The sequence below is a fragment of the Sorex fumeus genome, unplaced genomic scaffold (assembly GCF_029834395.1).
Source record: "Sorex fumeus unplaced genomic scaffold, SorFum_2.1 ptg000021l, whole genome shotgun sequence".
NCBI lineage: Eukaryota > Metazoa > Chordata > Mammalia > Eulipotyphla > Soricidae > Sorex > Sorex fumeus.
Window position 1 is genome coordinate 13,529,188 of NW_026606078.1, and position 21,253 is coordinate 13,550,440.

The following is a 21,253-nucleotide window of genomic DNA, read 5'->3' on the forward strand; positions in this document are numbered from 1 at the left end:
ACTTTATGTCCAAACGTTTTCCCCTTCCTTGATAATCGAAGTCCCTATTCTTTCTTTCTTTCTTTCTTTCTTTCTTTCTTTCTTTCTTTCTATCCTTCTTTCTTTCTTTCTTTCCTACTTTTTTCTCCCTCATATTGTCTTGGTGTCGATTGGTCAATGTTTTATGAAAGTGATCCTAAACTTGCTTACCTTAGAGGGCTTGCCTCCCTAACGCTCAGCACTCCACACCTTCCCCATGCCCCATATTTTCTTATTACCTGGTTTAAATAGAAAACTCAAAGATCAATGATTATTACTTTGTAATATCACTATATTCAAAATACTGATGTATAAATACAAGTGGAGAGACATTACAGAGAACACATGCTAGTATATATTAACAGTTTTTCACAGCATCTATATTTTCTGTTTCTGTAAAAATACTTTCTCTGATTTACTTGTTTTCAGTGAATATCATGTAAAATTCACTATTAAAATGAAAAAGAAACACAGAGAATCGACCCATATATACATATATATATATATATATATATATGTGTGTGTGTGTGTGTGTGTATGTGTGTTTGTGTATTTGAGCTCCTAATTATGTCTAAAATAGAATGTAATCAATGAGGAAAAACACTTTCTATGTGAGAGAAAGTAAGCTAGTGTCTAAAATCACACAGCAAATGTCAAAGTAAAGCTAAAATGAGGCTTATAAAATTCTACTTGAATACTTTCTTTCATTACTACGTGCTGTTTTTCCTTGACTGCTAAGTTTAGGGATGATAAATCTAATGAAAAGCTTTGAAAAGTATTATTCCTTAACTGACATGGTCAGAGAAGAGGAAATACTGGCGAAAGGTAGACGAGAAGAGGAGACTGTAAGAGAGTACGTCTGAACACTGAAGCGGCTTAAGATCACAAGTGTTCAGTACAGTGCTCACTGATGATTGGTCATTGGTCACTCGTCACTTGCCATGATGATTCAAATTTGTTTACAAACTACTATATGGGACCCCCAAGATTCGACCAGTTGGTGGTTGGTTTGGTGGGAGAATGATGTCATAAAGTAGGCAGGTGAAAGGTAGAGGCTAGCCAAACAGGAGGTCAGAATCCCAGAAGAAGACCGGATTGGATAGATAGTGGGGTAGAATGAAGCAGGCTAGGGAGATGGAATTCTACAAGACGGTTATAACAGTTTCACTTTCGTCAGACTCTTGTGTTAGAAAAATACTCCCATTATATTCAAGAGCTTAGCTATTTCATTAACAAATCATGAAAATTACCTAATAATTGTTTATATTGCACTGTTAATGAAAAAACATTTGTTATTACTAGTATATTTTAGATAACGTTTACAGCACAGCGGGTTGGGCATTTGCCTTGCAGGAGGCCAATCCTGATTCCGATTCCTCTGCCCGGCAAGCTACCCAGAATATCTCGTCCACATAGCAAGAGCCTGGCAAGCTACCCATGATGTATTCGATAGGCCAAAGCCAGTGACAACAAGTCTCACAATTTGTTGTAAGATGTTACTGGTTCCCGCTCGAGCAAATGGATGAACCGCGGGAGGACAGTGCTACAGTGCTAAGATTGAAAAAATTGGTGGTTTCTTTCAATATGACAACACTTACTAGGATAAGTTGTAGATGAATCGAGATGTGTTAAAATGTAAATAAAATGAGAAGAAATAGTAAATGCACAGGTATCTTATTTGTACAAAACAAACAGTTGTTCTCAGTTTAAAACTGTAGAAGATAAAGAAAAACATACTCATTTGTGTCAAAATTTTTCAACCTGAAAGAAAAGGACCAAAAACAATTTAAGTAATCAAAAAACAAGCAAAACCAACAAATACTGGCAATTAATATGATAGGCCAAGGATGAATGTTTTTAATAAATTAGTGCTGTTAAATCAGTATTTAGCTATTAAACTTCAATAGTAAAAATAAGCATAAACCATGATCATATAATCTGTATTGAAAGAAGTGTAAATGACTGGTAAACACAAGGGCAATATACTCGCAGATGCCTACCAGGTTCTCTCAGAGTGAGAACTGGACAATAATTTTTGTTGTCTTATCAACAATATCCAGTCTCTGTATCTTGGCCATTGATGGGATTACATGGCTCCAGGGGCAGTTCGTGGTTGTAACACTTAGCTACTAGGAGATGGGGGATCTGGTTGGAGGGGGCCCAGTCTTGATCTGAGCAGCCTTGGAGATCTCATCCCCCGGTTGCACACACCTGGGTTCCTCTGTCAGATTCGTTCATGCATGAGGCTCCTTCAAGCTTGCGGAGAGTGGTCTAAAGCGTACGTATGGCTGGTTGCAGAGGTCTTCAGGTGCCAGGGCTCTGCTCGGCGCAGTGAGGGAAACTCAACACACCCCCTCCAAGGGACCGCGGTGAAGAAAGCCAGATGCGGGGTCAGGAGACTGTCATTTTAGACATATTTGGAATTAATTTTAGATCAAAAAGTACACATCATTCAAACTACGTATGTGCTTAGTAATAAAGTACTACACACTTGTTCAATCACCTAAGAATCCCCACTCTGCTCAGAGAACTAGATTTTTAATTATAGGTCTGTTTTGCCCGTGTGTCATGACTAAGAATCACTATCATTAGGTATGAAACTCACTATACACAAAGATGCACACAGGCTGCTTTGAGTCATCTGTGATTTTAATTTGTGTTGGCCATTAAACTTCACTGAGACCCTTTTTTCTGTCCTTTACAGGAGCCTCATGAGTCTCAACTTCCGTTCAAGTTGAACTTATAATAATGTGGAATGAAATCATCAATATGCTCCTCACCTCTTCCTTCAGGAGAAAAATCCTACTTACATTCAAGGTGGTCAAAGTGCAGACAACACCATCCACCTTTTCCTGGAGATGTACACGGGACTGAGGTGAGAACAGCAAAAGGCTCTAGTTTAATGGTATTAATGAAGGTTTCAGGGAAGTGCATTAAACAGGACTCATATAACATCTTCTAAAAGAATTATTTTGTAAAACTGATGCCTTGATTATGGTAAAAGATAATATGGTAAAAACCATATTTTTCTTTCTGGGACATTAAAGTTCTAAATCTATCAAGCTGCTTTGAAATACTTTCCTTGATTAGGTACCACTCTCTGCCATAGGGTAAGTAAGGACAACACTCAAAGTAATCAGAAGAGAAAAATTAACTCCTACTAGGTTTGGTTACACATATACTAAAATTGAAATGATACAGAGATTATCATGGTCCTTGCACAGAGACGACATGCAAACTTGTAAAGAGTTCCATATTTTTGTTGCAAGAAGAACTAACAGGGCTACTTTAAGCTAAGGCAATCCCCACAAGTACAAAAATTCTACATAAAGATAGCACAAATCCCCATAACAACAATCTCTCTCAATGTCAATGGACTAAATGTGCTAATTCAGAGGCACAGAATAGGAAGATGAATTAGAAAACTGAACCCAACATTCTGATGCCTGCAAGAAACACATCTGAGCAATCAAAGCAACCATGGGCTAAAAGTAAAAGGCTGGAAAACAAGTCTTCAAGAAAAGAACACCTCCACAAAGCTGGAGTAGCCATACTAGTATCAGACCACATGGACTTCAGGCTAAAGGTTATAAGAGACAGTGAATGTCATTTCTTCATGATCATGGGATCTGTACATCAGAAAGAACTCACCCTCCTCAATGTGGATGCTCAATGAAAGACCAGCAAAAGACTTAAAAACAACTTCTAATAGACTTAAAAAAAACATTGATAGCAAAACAGTACTAGGTGGAGATTTCAACACTACTTTGTCACTTCTCAATAGATCAAACAGACTAAATCTCAGCAAGGAAATATTTTATTTAAGGGAAGTAATGAACAACCGTTGGCTTAGAGAAGAAATCAAAGAGGAAATAAAAAGGTTCCAGAAACAAATGAGAATGAGGACACTAGCTACCAGAACTTGTGGGACACAGCAAAAGCAGTGTTAAGAGGAAAGATTATAGCTCTGCCAGAATTCATCAGGAAGAAAGAAAGGGCCTACATGAATAAATTAGAGCTCAAGATTTTGGAAAATGACCAACAAAAGGAGTGCAAACTAGGCTTGAGCAAGGAAATAATAAAATTTGTAGTAGAAATCTATGAGCTAAAAACCCAAAATACAATCCAGAAGACCAATAAAAGCAAAAGCTTGTTATTTGAGAAAATAAACAAGATCAATAAACCTCTAGAAGCCTCTCAAAGAAACAGAAAGAATTCTAATAAATCGAATCAGAAATGCAAAGGGGGGGTATCCTAATAGAAACTACAGAAATCCATAGGATCATCAGAGATTATTTTGAGAATCTTTGCAGCAGGAAATGAGAGAATCGTGAATAAATTGATAAATTAATGGATTCCAATTACCTCCCAAGGCTGAACCAAGAAGATTTGGAATACTTGAACCTATCACTACAAAGGAAATTGAAATGATGGTCAAAATATCCCCCCAAACAGAATCCCTGGCCCATATGGATTCAATAGTGAAATATTTCAATCCTTTAAAGAGGAACTGCTGCCAACATTTTTCAAGATTTTCCAGGAAATTGAAGAAACAGAAATGCTCCCAAATAGTTTCTATGAGCCAAAGATCACCCTAATACTCAAAACACACAGAGACACCACAAAAAATGAAAATTACAGACCTATTTCCTTGATGAATACAGATACACAGATTCTCAAGAAAATACCAGCAAAGAGAATCCAGAAACTCAACAAAAGATCACACACTATGACCAAGTAGGTTTATCTTGGGGATGCAAGGATGGCTTAACATTCTCTAGTCAATCAACAGAATACACCATCTCAATAAAATAAAGATAAAAGTCATATCATCATATCAATAGATGTAGATAAAGCATTTGATGAGATCCAGCACCCATTCATGATGAAAAACTCTCAACAAAATGGGAGTTGAAAGTACTTTCTTCAATCTAGTCAAAACAAACTACCACAAACCCACAGCAAGCATTATTCTCAATGGGGAGAAAACTATAGGCTTGGAGCAGAAATCAATGAGCTAGAATCCCAGAATACAATTAGGCACAAAACAAGTTACCCACTCTCACCACACCTATTCAACATAGTACTTGAAGTACTTGCCATAGGATTTCGGTAAAAAGAAAAGATATCAAGGGCATCCATATAAAAAAGGAAGAACTCAAGCTTTTACTATTTGGAGATGACATGATACTATACTTGGAAAATCCCAAAGAATCTACAAAAAAGCTCCTGGGAACAATAGATTTGTTTCGTAAAGTAGCATATTACAAAGTCAATATCCGGTAGTCCATGGCTTTCCCATATATTTCAAATGAAAGAGAAAAAAAGAGATAGAGAAAAACAATCCCATTCACAATAATACCTCAGAAAATCGAGTATATTAGAATCAACTAAAATGTTAAGGAACTATACTTTGGTACTATTGCGGCAACATGGGAAGATGTCATTGTTGACAACATTGACGAGGAATACGATCCACTGGTTCAGCACCTCCATGAATGTGCGAGGAATGCCAAGAGAGAGATAGCCACAAAAAATTGCCTATCTTCGAAAACTCTTGAGCTAATTCGCCAGCATGGTTTGGAGCATGCCTCAGGCGACCGCAAGCTAACGTCTGAGCGTGCAAAGCAGTGCAGAGATGCGATCAAGGAAGACCTAAAAGAGAGAAGAGCAGAAGTACTATTAGATGCGGCAGAAGCCGGGAAAAGTATTCATAACGCCCGCCTGCCTTTGTCAACTATAAGACGAAGATGATTGCCCTCCGATGTCCTGATGGATCCATCACATCCTCCAGAATGGCAATGGAGAAGATTATCCATGACTTCTTCTCAAATCTCTTCGATAGCCATGTCCACTTGCCGACATACCAAATTCCACAGGATGGATATGTCCTTCCCAATGTTCTCCCTTCCGAAATCCGACACGCCATTTCGTCGGTAAATAAACAAACAGCACCCGCCCCAGACAAGGTCAGACCTGAACACCTGAAGAACCTGCAGTCAGTACTCATCAATACACTGGCTCGGCTCTTCACTTGCTACCTGTCTGATTGCAAGTTTCCGTCCCAATGGAAAACCAGCAGGACCGTACTACTGTTCAAGAAGGAAGACATCCATGACATTGGCAACTATCGCCCGATCTGCCTATTGTTTGTCATCTACAAGTTGTTCACTGGAGTCATCCTAAATAGGATTGGCAGAACACTAGATGAAGGACAACCATGCAAGCAAGCAGGGTTCTGCAAAGGATTCAGCACCATCGACCATATCCACACAATAACCAAACTCATTGAGGTTTCTCGGGAGTTCAAGATGCCTTCTGTTTAAAGTTCATTGATTTAAAGAAGGTCTTTGATACTGTTGAGACGCAAGCGGTCATTGAAGCCCTAGCCAATCAGGGCATTCAAGCCCAGTACATCAGGATCCTCCGTGAGCTGTATTGCGGATTCACTACCAGGATCTCACCATTCTACAAAGAAGTGAACTTTGACATCAAGAGAGGGGTGCGGCAGGGTGATAAGATTTCACCGAAAACCTTCAGTGCCACCCTCGAGAACATCATGCGAAAACTGAATGGGAAGGAATGGGAGTGTAGATAGATGGTCAGCAACTACACCACCTCCGCTTTGCTGATGACATTGTTTTAATAACACCAAACATCAGCCAAGCAGCACAAATATTGGCCGACATTCACCGTTGTATTCACTTAGGAAAAAATTTTGGGAGAAAAGTCTGAAATGATGGGAAAAGAGACAATAAGTGCAAAAGGAAGGGCTTGACATTTGGGTTCCTCTGAAAACAAAGCATGAAACAAAAAGATCTGGTGGGAACATGATTTACTGGGAATGGGATCTGTGGAGGAAAAGAGTGATATCAGGGATGTGAACAAGGGAAATCCAAGTTAAGGAAAACTTACCTAGCTGACTACCCCATGGGCAACATAGTTCCAAGACTACCAGAAATTACCAAGGAATTTACTTTAATTTACTCTCTTTTATATGGTCAATTACAACATGTATTCTGTGCCTTCTTCAAACAGAATTTGGAGTATTCATTTCTTTCTCAATATTCTGTTCATTTGTATAAGCATCTTAAACAACTGCTGGATAACAGATTTATTTGATCAGACTTATTTATTACTTTAATGTTTAGTTGAGATTACTGAAAACTAGGTCTAAAGTGAAGTTTGTCTTGATTGGTACAAAGAGAGAAGGGAGGTCTAAGGATGAAATTAGAGATTATAGTGTACTACATTCAGTTCCTAATAAAACAAATAAAGGACAGTTTCCCAAATAGACTATTGAAAAAGATATTCATCTCTATTTAACCTCTAAATTCAGAATTTTCTATATTTAATTAAAAATGAAAGAATGTTCTTATATTTGGTCTTTTAAAGACATTCCAGGTTGGTTACAGAAACAAACACTGCCTATGAAATCATAACATCTTAATCATAAAAACCTGATTACTACTTAAATGTCCAAGAATGTCAGTTCTAAGAATTATTTCCCTAGATCTCACTAGTGTACATGATAGTCATATGAATACATCTGTGTGGATACATCGCTGGTATCTAATTTAGAGAATAGATATATAGAGATTAGATCACATAGCTGAGTGTGCTCTCAACTTTTCTAGTCACTCCCCTGCCCCCCACACACCCAAAGACTTGTAGGAATCCTTATTTATCCATAACTTTTCCTCCTCCCCTCTCCCAGAATCTTTTAAAATTTCTTTTCCAGTACTAATGTAATGCACTTTAGAAAATCTTGAGTTAATCTTAATTCTTGTTATTTAGCTTTTATATAGAGGACCAAGAAAATCTTATTAAAAGTGTATTTTTGTATTCTTTGAAAATGGTAATAAGAACTTTATCATTGAGTCCCTGAATATACATTATGTAAAGAATTTTCTGAGAAATTCCCTGTATAAATCAATACTTGAAGAAATAAATGACTTCTCTGAATGAGAATGAACTGGGACATTTCAAAGTACCAATCAGTGAATCAAAGATGAATCATAGCATCCTATAACTAAAAATGATCTTGATGTACTCTAGTCAACACCATTACATTTTGTTCTTATACCAGCTGATAGCACTTTTAATTTTTTAAATTATTATCCATTTATTTTTATTAGTGAAACACCATGAGGTACAGTTGTAGACTTACATACCTTAGTGCTTGGGTTTCAGTTATACAAGTATCAAGTACCCATCCCTCCACCAGTTCCCATTCTCCACTACCAATGAACCCAGTGAGCCTCCCACCCCCCATCTCCCCCACTCCGCCCCACCTCAGGGCATTCCCTTTTGCTTTTTCTTCGCTTTTGTGTGCTGTGGTTTGCAATGGAGGTCAATACCATTAAATTTTCAAAGAAGAAAATAGGCCCCTAGATGTTCAAGACACTGCTATTCTCCTGGGCTTCTTCCCAGTATGTACCCTGCTCCAAGCCAGGCTTTGGAAATATTCTGGGAAGGAAAACTGGATGTTCCTTTCCTCACCCTGACCTGAAAGACTCTTGCTGATTCTCAACGACATCAACTATTTCATTTGTTGCCTGATATCACCTCCTGTCCTTTATTTAAAAAATTTTTTTGATTTGTTTCTGGAATATAAAGAAAAAAACTGAATGGAGTAATAAAACAAAAGCAAAGTCAAACCTTTACACTCTAACATCAGAATTGTCCTTACAAGAGGGGAAGTAAAGGATTGAAATGGGTAGGGGAATGTTGTTAGTTGGTTGTGGACAGTAGCTGGATATTTAACAGTGCATGGAGTATGAATACACAGTTGCTGAGATGAGGAAGTCTGTACTTGAAGCAAATACAGTTTGTTAACTAGTCATCATAAATACATGATTGCCATTCAATGCCTCTTTTCATATGTATTTAGATAATTCTTCCCCTCCTCTGTTTGCTTAGGATCAGGACTTTGCCTCTCCCCTCCCTGTTCTTTCAGGAAGCCAGAGAGACATCTTCAGGCAGGAAGAGCATGAAATTTACATAGAAGTGGTACTGCATGGACAGTATCATGTTAAGCGAAATGAGTCAGAAAGAGAGGGACAGACAGAGCAAGATTGCATTCACCCGGAGAACATAAAATAACAAAACAGGAGACTAACTCCCAAGAGTGGCCGAGATTAGTGTCAGGAATTTTTCCTCATAGCTTGGAGACCAACCACACATGCTAGCAGAAAAGGCAGCTGAAATAGAGAATGGAGCACCAAATAAAGGGTGATGGGAGGATCCTCCCAGGATGGGAGAGAGTGCTGAACATAGACTATACACCAAACATGTTTGTCACTCAATGCCTCTTTTCCAAACCGCAACACCTAAAAGGAGAGAGAGAACAAAGGCGAATGCTCTGCCACAGAGTCAGGGTGGGATGAGGGGATGGAGCTGGGAGGGATACTGGGATCCGTGGTGGTGGGAAATGGGTACTGGTGGAGGGATCGGTATTAGATCATTGTATAATTGAAACCAAAGCACAAAAATTTGTAAGTCTACAACTGTACCTCATGGTGTCTCACTAATAAAAAATTGAAAATTAAAAATAAAAAATTGGAACATAAAGTAAAAATAAAACAAGAGAAAGATCTGACAATAGCAAAGAGGACTATAGTACTCAAAACGTTGAGAAACAGGCACTATGGCAAGTATTTTTAAAAACGCATCCAGGAGAGAATATAGAATTGTTCGTGAACAAATCTACTCTATGGATTCATCTTATCCTTGAAATGGAAAAGGACAATGTGTTACAGTTACCAAATTACAAAAAAGATATATATCATCTATTTTTTGCTATGTTTCTATGCTTTACCAAATATTATTCTAATTTTTAAATTGACTTTAATGATTAAAACAGTATTTGCCTGCAATAAACTTTTTAATTAAATGTTTTATTAGAAGTGATTTTTAATTATTAAAAAAGTTTTATTAACATGTCATTTTCTAAAAGAAACATATAGGCCAAAGAGCTAGTGCAGCATGCAGAGGGTGTTTACCTTGTATGCAGCTAACCTAAGTTCAATCCCCAGAACCCTGTGCCTGCCAGGGGTGATCTCTGTATAGAGTCAGAAGTGAGCCCAGAGCACATCTGGGTGTGCTCCACTCCCCACATAAAAGGAAGAATAGAAAAGAAAACCATATAACTGATTCTTGAGTAACATAGAGCTTAAGGGTGCTAACTCCTCTATAATGTTCGAAAACCCCCAAATTTAATAGATAGTCTGCTATTGACCAAGAAGATGGATTTCTAATAGTACTTAATTCCATTGTCTGCAAGTAGTGCTATATGTGGCCTGTCCATCTGTAAATTTTGATACATTTTAAAACTTTAATCTATTTTATAATAGACTTTATAATACATATGCATTTTATGGTAGTAAGTGATAATTTATATTTCTATTTTGGTGGGGTATTTGGGCCATAGTATGTGGTGCTTGGGACTTCGGACTCTGTGCTCAAGGGTCATTCCTGGTGGTGCCAGCCATAAATGTGGGTTGACTGTGTGCATGGTAAGTGCTTTAACCCCTATACTAAGTCTGGGGTCCAATCAAATCAATTATCTGCATATATTTTATACATACATGGCATACTTTTTCTTAGATTTTTTTTATATTTCTAGGATATATTGATCATCTTTAATTATTTCACATCCATACCAATGTCCAAAAATTCTTAAAATATAATTATTGAAAAATATCATATACAAGTCCAAATTTGTATTGTTCATGGGATAACTATATTAAGAAGAAAATAGAACCACAATAAACATACAAGTAAAATGGAGGTACATTTCTTTGGAGTCTTTCAATTATGCATTTATATTAGTCTATATACATGTATGATTTTTAAATAAACAATTTCTGTTACTATAAATTGTTTATTGAGATATTATAATTGTAATGTTTTCAAGCTGAGATGACATTGATGTGGACATTTATATCTATTTGTCTACTTTTCTAATTGTTTCCTTAATATCAATTCTTAAAAGCTAACTTACATATGACTGGATATGTAGCTCAGGACAAAAGAACTTGACTTGCAGGTATGAAATTTTGGTTTCAATTTTTCGCACTATAGAAGCAAAAGCAAAATCATTAACTGTGTTTGGAAATATGCCTCAGTGGTAAAATATTTGCCTCACATTTCTGAGGTTATGGGTTTGATCCTTGAATTTTCATATACACACACAAAAGCTAACTTACAACAAAGTCCCACACTGGAGACCTAACTGGGCCCGCTCAAGAAAATCGATGAACAACGTGAGGACAGTGACAGTGATATTGACTTAATGAACATTAAACTGCTTTAAGCTATATATTGCCTAACTATTATACAGATTTAATTCTCAATAAAATAACTAGAAACGATCTATTTTCTAGCATCTTTGCTAGGGAAAGATAGCAACTGATATTTCAATATTTGTAATTTGGGGGACATTTTAATTTATCATTTTAATTTGTGCTCTGTCTACCAGTGAACTTGAAAATTGCTCTTGTGTGGTACTACATGGAAAATATTATGCTATGGGAAATGAGTCAGAAACAGAGGGACAGACGTAGAAAGATTGCATTCATCTGGGTAATATAAAGTAACAAAATAAGACACTAACACACAAGCACAACTGTCATAAATACCAGGTTGTTCACTCCATGACTTAGAGGCCAGCTGTACTCTCTAGGGGTAAAGGCAGTGCAGATAGAGAATGGAGCACCCAATAAAGGGTGCTGGGAAGATCTGCCGAGGATGGGAGATGCCTGCTGAAAGTAGTCTATGGACCGAACAGGATTGCCACCCAATGTCCCTTTTGTAGACCATAGCACCCAAAAGGAGAGAGAGAACAAAAGGTAGTGCCCTACCAAAGAGGCAGGGTGGGATGGGGGATGGGGAGTAGGAGGGTTACTTGGATTGGTGAGAGTGGAGATTGGCCACTGGTGGTGGGATGGGTACTCGATCACTGTATAACTGAAACCCAAGTGCAACAACTTGTAAGTCTAAACTATACCTCATGGTGTTTCATAATAAAACAAAACAAAACAAATTTCAAAAAAGAAGAAAATTGCTCTTGTGTTTAACAGTCATTTACACTTCTTTCAATAGACATTATATGATCATGGTTTATGTTTATTTTTTCTATCAAGTTTAATAGCGAAATACTGATTTATTTCACAACACTAATTTTTTAAAACCATTCATCCTTGGCCTATCATATTAATTGCCAGTATTTGTTGGTGTTGCTGGTTTTAGATCACTTAATTTGCTTTTTGTCCTTTTCTTTCAGATTGTAAAATTTTGGACAAATGAGCATATGTTTTTCTTTATCTTCTACAGTTTTAAAATGAGAACAATTGTTAGTATTGTACAAATAAAATACCTGTGCATTTACTATTTCTTCTCATTTTATTTACTTTAACACATCTAGATTCATCTACAATTTATCCTAGTGTGTGTTGTAATATTGAAAGAAACCACCATTTTTTTCAATCATAGCACTTTAGCACTGTCCTCCCGCGGTTCATCCATTTGCTGGAGCGGGAACCAGTAACATCTTACACCAAATTGTGAGACTTGTTGTCACTGGTTTTGGCCTATCGAATACGTCATGGGGAGCTTGCAAGGCTTTTGCTATATGGACGAGATACTTTGGGTAGTTTGCCGGGCAGAGGAATCGGAATCAGGGTTGGCCTCCTGCAAGGCAAATGCCCTACCCGCTGTGCTGTAAACGTTATCTAAAATATACTAGTAATACCAAATGTTGTTTCTTTAACAGTGCAATATAAACGATTATTTAGTAATTTTCTTGATTTGTTAATGAAATAACTAGGCTCTTGAGTATCATGGGAGTATTTTTCTAACATAGGAGTCTGAGGAAAGTGAAACTGTTATAACTGTCTTGTAGGATTCCATCTCCCTAGCCTGCTTCATTCTACCCTGCTCTCTATCCATTCCGGTCTTCTTCTTGGGAATCGGACCTCCTGATTGGCTAGCCTCTACCTTTCCCCTGCCTACTTTATGACATCATTCTCCCACCAAACCAACCACCAACTGATAGAATCTTGGCCGTCCCATGTAGTAGTTTGTAAACAAATTTGAATCATCATGGCAAGTGACGAGTGACCAATGACCAATCACCAGTGAGCAGTCGTTTGTACTGAACACTTGTGGTCTTAAGCCGCTGCAGTGTTCAGACATACTCTCGTACCGTCTCCTCTTCTCGTCTACCTTTCATCGGTATTTCCTCTTCTCTGACCATGTCAGGTAAGGAATAATACTTTTCAAAGCTTTTCATTAGATTTATCATCCATAAACTTACCAGTCAAGGAAAAACAGCATGTAGTAATGAAAGAATATATTCAAGTAGAATTTTAAAGCCTCATTTTAGCTTGACTTTGACATTTGCTGTGTGATTTTAGACATTGGCTTACTTTCTCTCACATACAAAGTGTTTTTCCTCATTGATTACATTATATTTTAGACATACTTAGGAGCTCAAATACACACACATACATAAATACATATATATATATATATATGAGTGTTGATTCTCTGTGTTTCTTTTTCCTTTTAATAGTGAATTTTACATGATAGCCATTGAAAACAAGTAAATCAGAGACAGTTTTTTTACAGAAACAAAATATAGATGCTGTGGAAAACTGTTAATATATACTAGTATGTGTTCTCTGTAATGGTCTCTCCAATTGTATGTATACTTCAGTACTTTAAATATAGTGATATTACAAAGTAATAATCATTGATCTTTGAGATTTGATTTTAGCCAGGTAATAAGAAAATATGGGGCATGAGTAAGGTGTGGAGTGCTGAGGGTAGGGAGGCAAGCCCTCAAAGGTAAGAAAGTTTGGGATCACTTTCATCAAACATTGACCAATAGAAAACTAGATGTTATGAGGGAGAAATAAATAGGAAAGAAAGAACGAAAGAAAGAAAGAAAGAAAGAAAGAAAGAAAGAAAGAAAGCATAGGGACGTCGATTATCAAGGAAGGGGAAAACGTTTGTTCAGAATGTTGAAGAGAACCAAAGATTTAAAATCAAAAAAGAAAGGTACCAGTAGGAAAAGCAGATTATCAGAAAACCATCCTTGCTGGCATTTTTCCTTATTATCTCTTAGAACACAGTACCTGGTTCTTGACAATTTGAGTATAAACACGCTTCAGAAATGATGCTTCCCATAAATAGCTAATAGTGCTTATCTAGGACGGTGGAAGACACATAATCTTCAATGTTTTTATTATGTTATGGTTTTAAGTACATGTACGCGCTGCCTGTTAAAATTAAAAATTGGTATATTCTAACTTGAATAAGGAGATTTGATTCATTTGTGTGGTAAGTAGGTTCCAGGTTAAAGCGGATTCTCATCTTTACAAATATTATTTCATGTGATTTTTTCTTCCTAACATGAAAGTATTTTGATAATAGTCAACTTCTGTTTTAAATTCTAAGAGGAAAAAGAAAAATCAAGTCTCACAGGTCTAATTACAAATTTTTGTCATATATGTGAATTAATATTTTTCCTACATTAAAGATATTTTATTGGATTTTGGTGCTGATTTATTAAACATTGAGAAGAACGTTTTTCTGGTTGATAAACATAATTCTAATCTAGGGGTTGAAAGTAAATTTGCAAATTTTGTGATCACTTTTTAAATGGTCTTTTCTGTGTCTTGTGTGATCAAGAGAAATCCTATGCTATGTTTCACACGTGTTGTTTGCTGGTTAATATTCAAAGGTTCTGATCAGAATAATTTTTCGTACTTTCGAAATTTCTTTCTGTAATTTACTCATTTAAAACATTTCTTGTCTATGAAATACAATCACGCTTACTCCTATTTTCTTTTTGTTATGTAGTTACTGGTAAATCCTTTCTCTTTAATGGACTGGTAAAGTGTGCACTCAAAAATCACCTTCTATTCCATTTTTTGGCTAGCAGTTTTTTTGTAAAATAGAATACTGTCTACATATTGTATATGTGGAAAAATTTATTAATAACGTTATTGTACTGTTTTATTTGGTTTTGTTTGGAATAACATCCACTGTTATTCAAGGCCTACTCTTGGGTCTGCTCTCCATAACTTACTTTACTATGCTGCTTGCTACAGAGTCCAGATATCATTAATATCTATATCCTTTTTCAGTTATGTGATACATATATTTCATGATGTTTTCTTTACACTTCCTCCTATGTAAATCACATGAAATAGAAAAATTATATTCATGTATGCATTATTTTTCTTAGAATTATTAGTAACTACATTTTAGACAAACAATTTAAGACACAGAGTTTAAATAAAGTTTTCCTTCCAAAAACATTTCTTTGAAAAAACTTGAGCAGTCATTTTTGAAGTGGATCAAAAATGAGGGTAACCTTCAATGCATCCACAAGAGTAAGTTGTATGTGTACCGTAAGTAACAGGTACTCATGGCACAAGTCAAATGGAAACCTGATGATTACAATGGTAATAGTTGTAAAGATCCCAAATGCCTAAATTAATGTAAGGTATCTTCCTTCTGGTTTCTTGACTTGTAGTGATCATGCAGGGTCCTGGCCAAAAGTCCACATGCTTTAGGATGTGTAACCTGGAAATTCAAAAGGCACTGAGAGAGATAGTACTGGAGGGAATAAGTCATTTGTCTTGTACACAGCCAATCCAGTTGAATCTCTGTCACGGCATACACTCTCCCGAATGTTCTAAGGGGTCACTCCAGAGTGTAGAGCCAGGAAGAACCCAAGATCACTGTCAGTTATTGGTCCAAACTCTACACCACCCCACGACCCGGCCAATAAATATTATTGGAATATAGGAAATCTCTTTGCCATCTCTGGGCCTCAGGTTTCTTCTTGTCCACTGAATGTTTTCCTTTCTCTTAGACTTCTTAATTTGAAAAAGCTTCCATTCTAGGAAATAGCATAGGACTCAGTAGGAGGCAAGCTACAGGAATTTCTAGGGTAAGAAGAACTGTCTGTAAGCAAGAAATCCAGGTACAGACACGATCACCTGGTTCTTCTACAGTTCTGTGTTCACTTTGGGAGCACGATACGAAATGCACAAAGTGCCAAAAAGTTCCAGGCTTTGAATCAACCCAAATTGTTGGAATTTTGGAAACTCAGTTGACTGTTTGTAGTAGAAGCATCCCGATAACTTAAATTTAAAGTTCATGTTGTTCCTCTCAGTGTTGAAGGAGATTATTAGTCTCACAGATTTTTTTCATCACCCTCTTGTTCCTTACAGAAAATTTTCAAAATCCATCTGTATTGGGAACTGCACATACTCTGCAGCTTTCCCTTCCCGTGGTGAATGATGCAGCTTCCCTAACAGCAAGTGTCTGCAACAACTCCAGAGTATCTGCTCCAGCTGGTAGTTCTGCTTGGTTCCTGCCCTCAGCCTCTGGCACCTCTTTCCAACCACTGATGGGTAGTGCCTATCTTTACCAACATTTCAGCACAGCAATGCTGTCTGGAGTGTTTCACCAGAGTCATATATCCACCTCAGCTGCTTCCTACCCGAGTGTTTTGGAATGGGATATTGCAGGAAGTGCTGAAGAAAAGTCTTCCATGGGAGACTTTTCTGTGACTGTCCTTGACCAAGACCCCACTGTCTCTTCCATGTCTATGGCAGCTCGCTATGAGAAAATCCTAGATACCAACAACACGGTGTCTGTGTACCCATCACTTTCTGCCAGTCTTGTTGCGAGAACACCATCTCTGGTTCCACATCAGAGTCAAAGCCTGTCACTTCCCTACCAGGAAGGAAGCCAGGTGTATTACTATCATCAAGGCACTCTGGGAACTCTCCTTTCCGGCCCGCAGTTCTATGACTCCATGTCTCCATGACATACAGAGGGCAAAAGGGCTCTGCCCCCCAAACTTACAGCAACTCATCGCGAGAAATGCTTATGGTTCTCAAGGGGGTCCAGCCCCCAAATAACCAACCACAAGCCTCCTCCTCTGGAATCGACTTCTCTCTGTCTGCTCAACCCATCACAGAATCGAGTTTTCAAGGTGAGTGGAGTGTTTCACCAGAGTCATATATCTACCTCAGCTGCTTCCTACCCGAATGTTTTGGAATGGAATATTGCAGGAAGTGCTGAAGAGATGTCTTCCATGGGAGACTTTTTTGTGACTATTCTTGACCAAGACACCGCTGTCTCTTCCATATCTATGCAGCTCGCTATGAGAAAATCCTAGATACCAACAACACGGTGTCTGTGTACCCATCACTTTCTGCCAGTCTTGTTGAGAGAACACCATCTCTGGTTCCACATCAGAGTCAAAGCTTGTCACTTCCCTACCAGGAAGGAAGCCAGGTGTATTACTATCATCCAGGCACTCTGGGAACTCTCCTTTCCGGTCTGCAGTTCTATGACTACATTTCATACACAGGGCTAAATGGCTCTGCCCCCAAGCTTACAGCAACTCATCGTGAGAAATGGTTATGGTTCTCAAGGAGGTCCAGCCCGCAAATAACCAAATACCAGACTCCTACTCTGGAATCGACTTCTCTCTGTCTGCTCAACCTATCACAGAATCGAGTTGTCAAGGTGAGTAAAACAGAGAGAAGAGAAAGAAAATTCAAAAATTGGGGTCAAATAAGAGGAAAACTGTCCGTAGAGAGGTGGTATTCATATACACTGAGATTGTTAAATTAAAAAAAAACTCAGTTCATGTTTACTCCCCTCACTCATTTTACAGCATGCTATTTTCACACTCAATATAAGAGCTCCTAATGGAGATTGGAAGTTATGATAGTATAATGGACATTTAAGTTTCTTATAATGAAAAGTCAGGAGCAGAGAAAAGAATGTCACATTTTTTCCCTTGTTATTTCATTTTTTTAATTTTTATTAGTTAAACGTCTTGAGGGACAGTTGTAGACTTACAAATTATTGTGATTCTATTTCATTTATACAATGATGGAGTACGTATCCCTCCACCACCAGTGCCCATTCTCCAGCACCACGGTTCCCAGTATTCCTCCCACCACATATACCCCCCATCCCACTCAGCCTCTGTGGCAGGAAATGCCACATTTTTCACTGTTCTATGTCAGCAGGCCTCAAGAATTACCACACAAAAAGTAAAATACATGTCTTAAACTAGTATTTTCTTATTTTCTTAAGAAGTTTCAGAACTCTAATTGTAATGGTACCACGTTAACTTTCCCTTCCATAAATGAACAGCAAGGTTCTGAATACACTTGTGGTTCAGAGATTCTGACTCAAATCATGAAACCTAGAATCTGTACCTCAGCACAAATATCATGCTGAATTAGTGCTTCATTCATACTCTTATTCTCTGATATTAACGCCCTTTTATTTTTCCATGAAATTGAATAAATTGACAGTACAATCCATTACAAAGCTAAGCTCTATATGGCACTTATTAGTTTGTAAAAGTAAAGTAAAGGCCCTCCCGTTGATCATCAATTTGCTTGAGCGGGCCCAGTAACGTCTCCATTGGAGACTTTGTTTTTACTGTGTCTGGCATATCGAATACTCTCGGCAGCTTGCCGGGCTCTCCGAGAGGGCCAGAGGAATCGAACTCGGGTCGGCCATGTTGGCTTCGTGCAAGGCAAATGCCCTACCCGCTGTGCCATCGCTCCAGCGGTATTAGTTTGAAAATCTATAATTACTTAAAAAAAAAAACTTTTGTTTGAAGGACGTTGAATCTGTGTCATAGACCGAAGTGCTCAGGGATTACTCCTGGATCTGTGCTGGGTATCACTGCTGAAGATGCTTAGGAGATCATAGGTGATGCGAAAGATCAAACAGAGGTCAGGTGTGCGCAGGGCCATTGCCTTAACAAATGTACTATCACTCTTCCCAAATCTCTTATTTTTCAAGTTATTTTACACAGAAATTCTTACAAATACAAAGAAAACCAAAAAACAACAGCACTACATGACAAACAGTAAGAACTACAACATTTACCTCCAATCTTCGAGCACAGGACTTGTCCATTATCTGTAGAATACCCAGTAACAATCCACTGCCTATTGCTGGTAGATGCACAGTTGTTGCACCACTAGTTTTGTGGACCGAATATCTCATTTCACAGGCACTGATTTCTTCCTTGGTTCCTTTTTAGTGATGAATTTCCTGGGGATGGAGACTTCCCTGATATCACAACCTTCAGGTAAGACATTTGGTCTGACAAAAATTTCTGAATTGCCCACAACTTGCAGTAGCAGGATTCAAAGACCTGTGAGTAATCCACCACCAGAGTTTCGGGAAGTTCCCATAATATCTCCAGCCAAAGTAACCTGGCGCTGACCCCAACTCCAACTCAGGAACAAAAAGTTAGGAATTTTGATCAGATGAAAACTGGGCTTTCAAAACCTCTGGAGACCTACCAGATCCCCGTAGACCTAGAACAATGCAAAGATCTGCAGGTAATGAACACCACTGACACCATCACTCTGAAGCAGGTGCAAGAAAATTCAATTGGCACCAAGGGGACCTCCAGTGCAGAATGGAAGAACAAAAAGGAGGCTTCTGAAACTCTTGAGGGAGAAGCCAAGGCCAAAATCCAGCCAAAAGTCTGAGAATGCTTGCTAGGGGGAGGGGGGATTGTTCGTAATGCTGCAGTCAGTGATAGGTGTCCTGTGACCATGGCCAAAACTAACAGCAAACCTCACAAAGCTGCCTCCAGGAGGATCAGCAAGAAAAAGAGGCATGGGCAGTAGAAGACAAAAAACACCAGAGAAAAGTCTAAGAAAGATAATGAGTGTAAGCAGCCAGGGAACAAGGTCAAGGCAGAAGTAAAGTCCACCATTGGCAAGATGAAATGCAAGAAAAGTCAACCTGAGTTTTTCCAAGAGACCGTTAAAAAGCCCTGCCGCTACCTGGGCGTACACATGCTGGATTCTGTCCAAGTGTTTCATGTTCTGGGGAAGAAGAGTGATCCAAAACCTGGAATCTCTTCCTCCCAGGTCCTGAGTAGCTCAAAGAAGCCTAAAGATGTCAAGCCATCCTCAGCTGTCAAGTCATGGCTAGGTGATACAGGGGATGGAAAAGGCCTTGAGAAAACTCAGGTCAAAGCACAGAAACCAAGTAGCCGTGCTGAAAAACACTCATCTCCATCCAAGTCTGAGCTGCCACCTCCTGGGAAGTCAAATTGTTACCTTTGCCGTTTCTTACCATGGAGAGTCCCCAAGCTAGACCTATTCCTCAGAGACGAAAATCTGTGGACTCACATCGTCCTGCTGCAGCTTACCCTGCCAAGTCCGGCTCTACCAATGCAGCTGAGCCAACTACTGCCAATGCTTCCCGGTCAAACACTCCATTTTTGTCGATTCTCCCAAACTTGCTCAGTCCATTTCAACCAACCCATTTCGACCAGGTTTGCAGAACCCTACTAGCCGGTCTATTCGTCACCCCACAGCTTCTAGACCTCCTCCCTACAACAGGAGCTGGCATTTTCCTCCAGCTGGAACCTCCTCCTGTGTTTGTGGACAAGCGGCAGTTGCCAACCAAACGTCAGAGTCAGTTTCTCCTCCAAGACTTCCATTTCCAACCGATTCCATGGAGAAAGCCCAATGTTCCCGAGCCAGTCATATCAAAGCCCATCACCAAAGAGCAGAGACCAGAGCGTGAGGCTATGAAAAGGAAGGCTCAGAAGGAGCGTGAGAACGCTGCCAAGCACACCTCGTTGGGGGAAAGTGCAGAACTTTATTGAGAGGGAAAAATAGATGGACATCTCTTTCTACTATGGCTACGTAATGGGAGTAGATGCAATGGTAGTTTCCACTTTGGGTACCAGATGGTTTTCCTAGGCAAACACTGACATGACATACACATTTTATTTATTCTAATATATATTTTCAAATTAAAGAGATGCATCATAGTTAATTGGTTGTTAATAAAAGTTATGAATTTTTAGATGCTGTCAACTGTGGTTGTTTTTGGGAGTGCCTGGGGGTTGAAGGATGGGATGGGAAAGAATGGGAAGTTAGAGACAGGAAAAAGGGTGAATAGACAAGAATCTAAGAAATACAAACTTGGTCCAGGGTTATAACGCCCATAAGAGGAGAAATTGCATGGGCCTGATGAAGAGTGTGGTAGGGTCAGAGGAAGAGTATAGCCTACAGGGTATTTGCTCTGCAAACAAGAAGGACTCAGTTCATTTCTTGCAGACTTTTATGGTCCCCAGAGACCCACCAGATGTGAAACTTGAGCACAGAGCCAGAGATAAGATCATAGCACAATCAAGTATGCC

The 21,253-nt window shown here is 38.5% G+C and overlaps 1 pseudogene; it reads left to right on the plus strand.

The window, feature by feature from the left end:
• The first annotated feature begins 3,182 nt into the window (after positions 1-3,182).
• LOC130022994 (uncharacterized) lies at positions 3,183-3,279 on the plus strand (annotated as a pseudogene).
• The last annotated feature ends 17,974 nt before the right edge of the window (positions 3,280-21,253 follow it).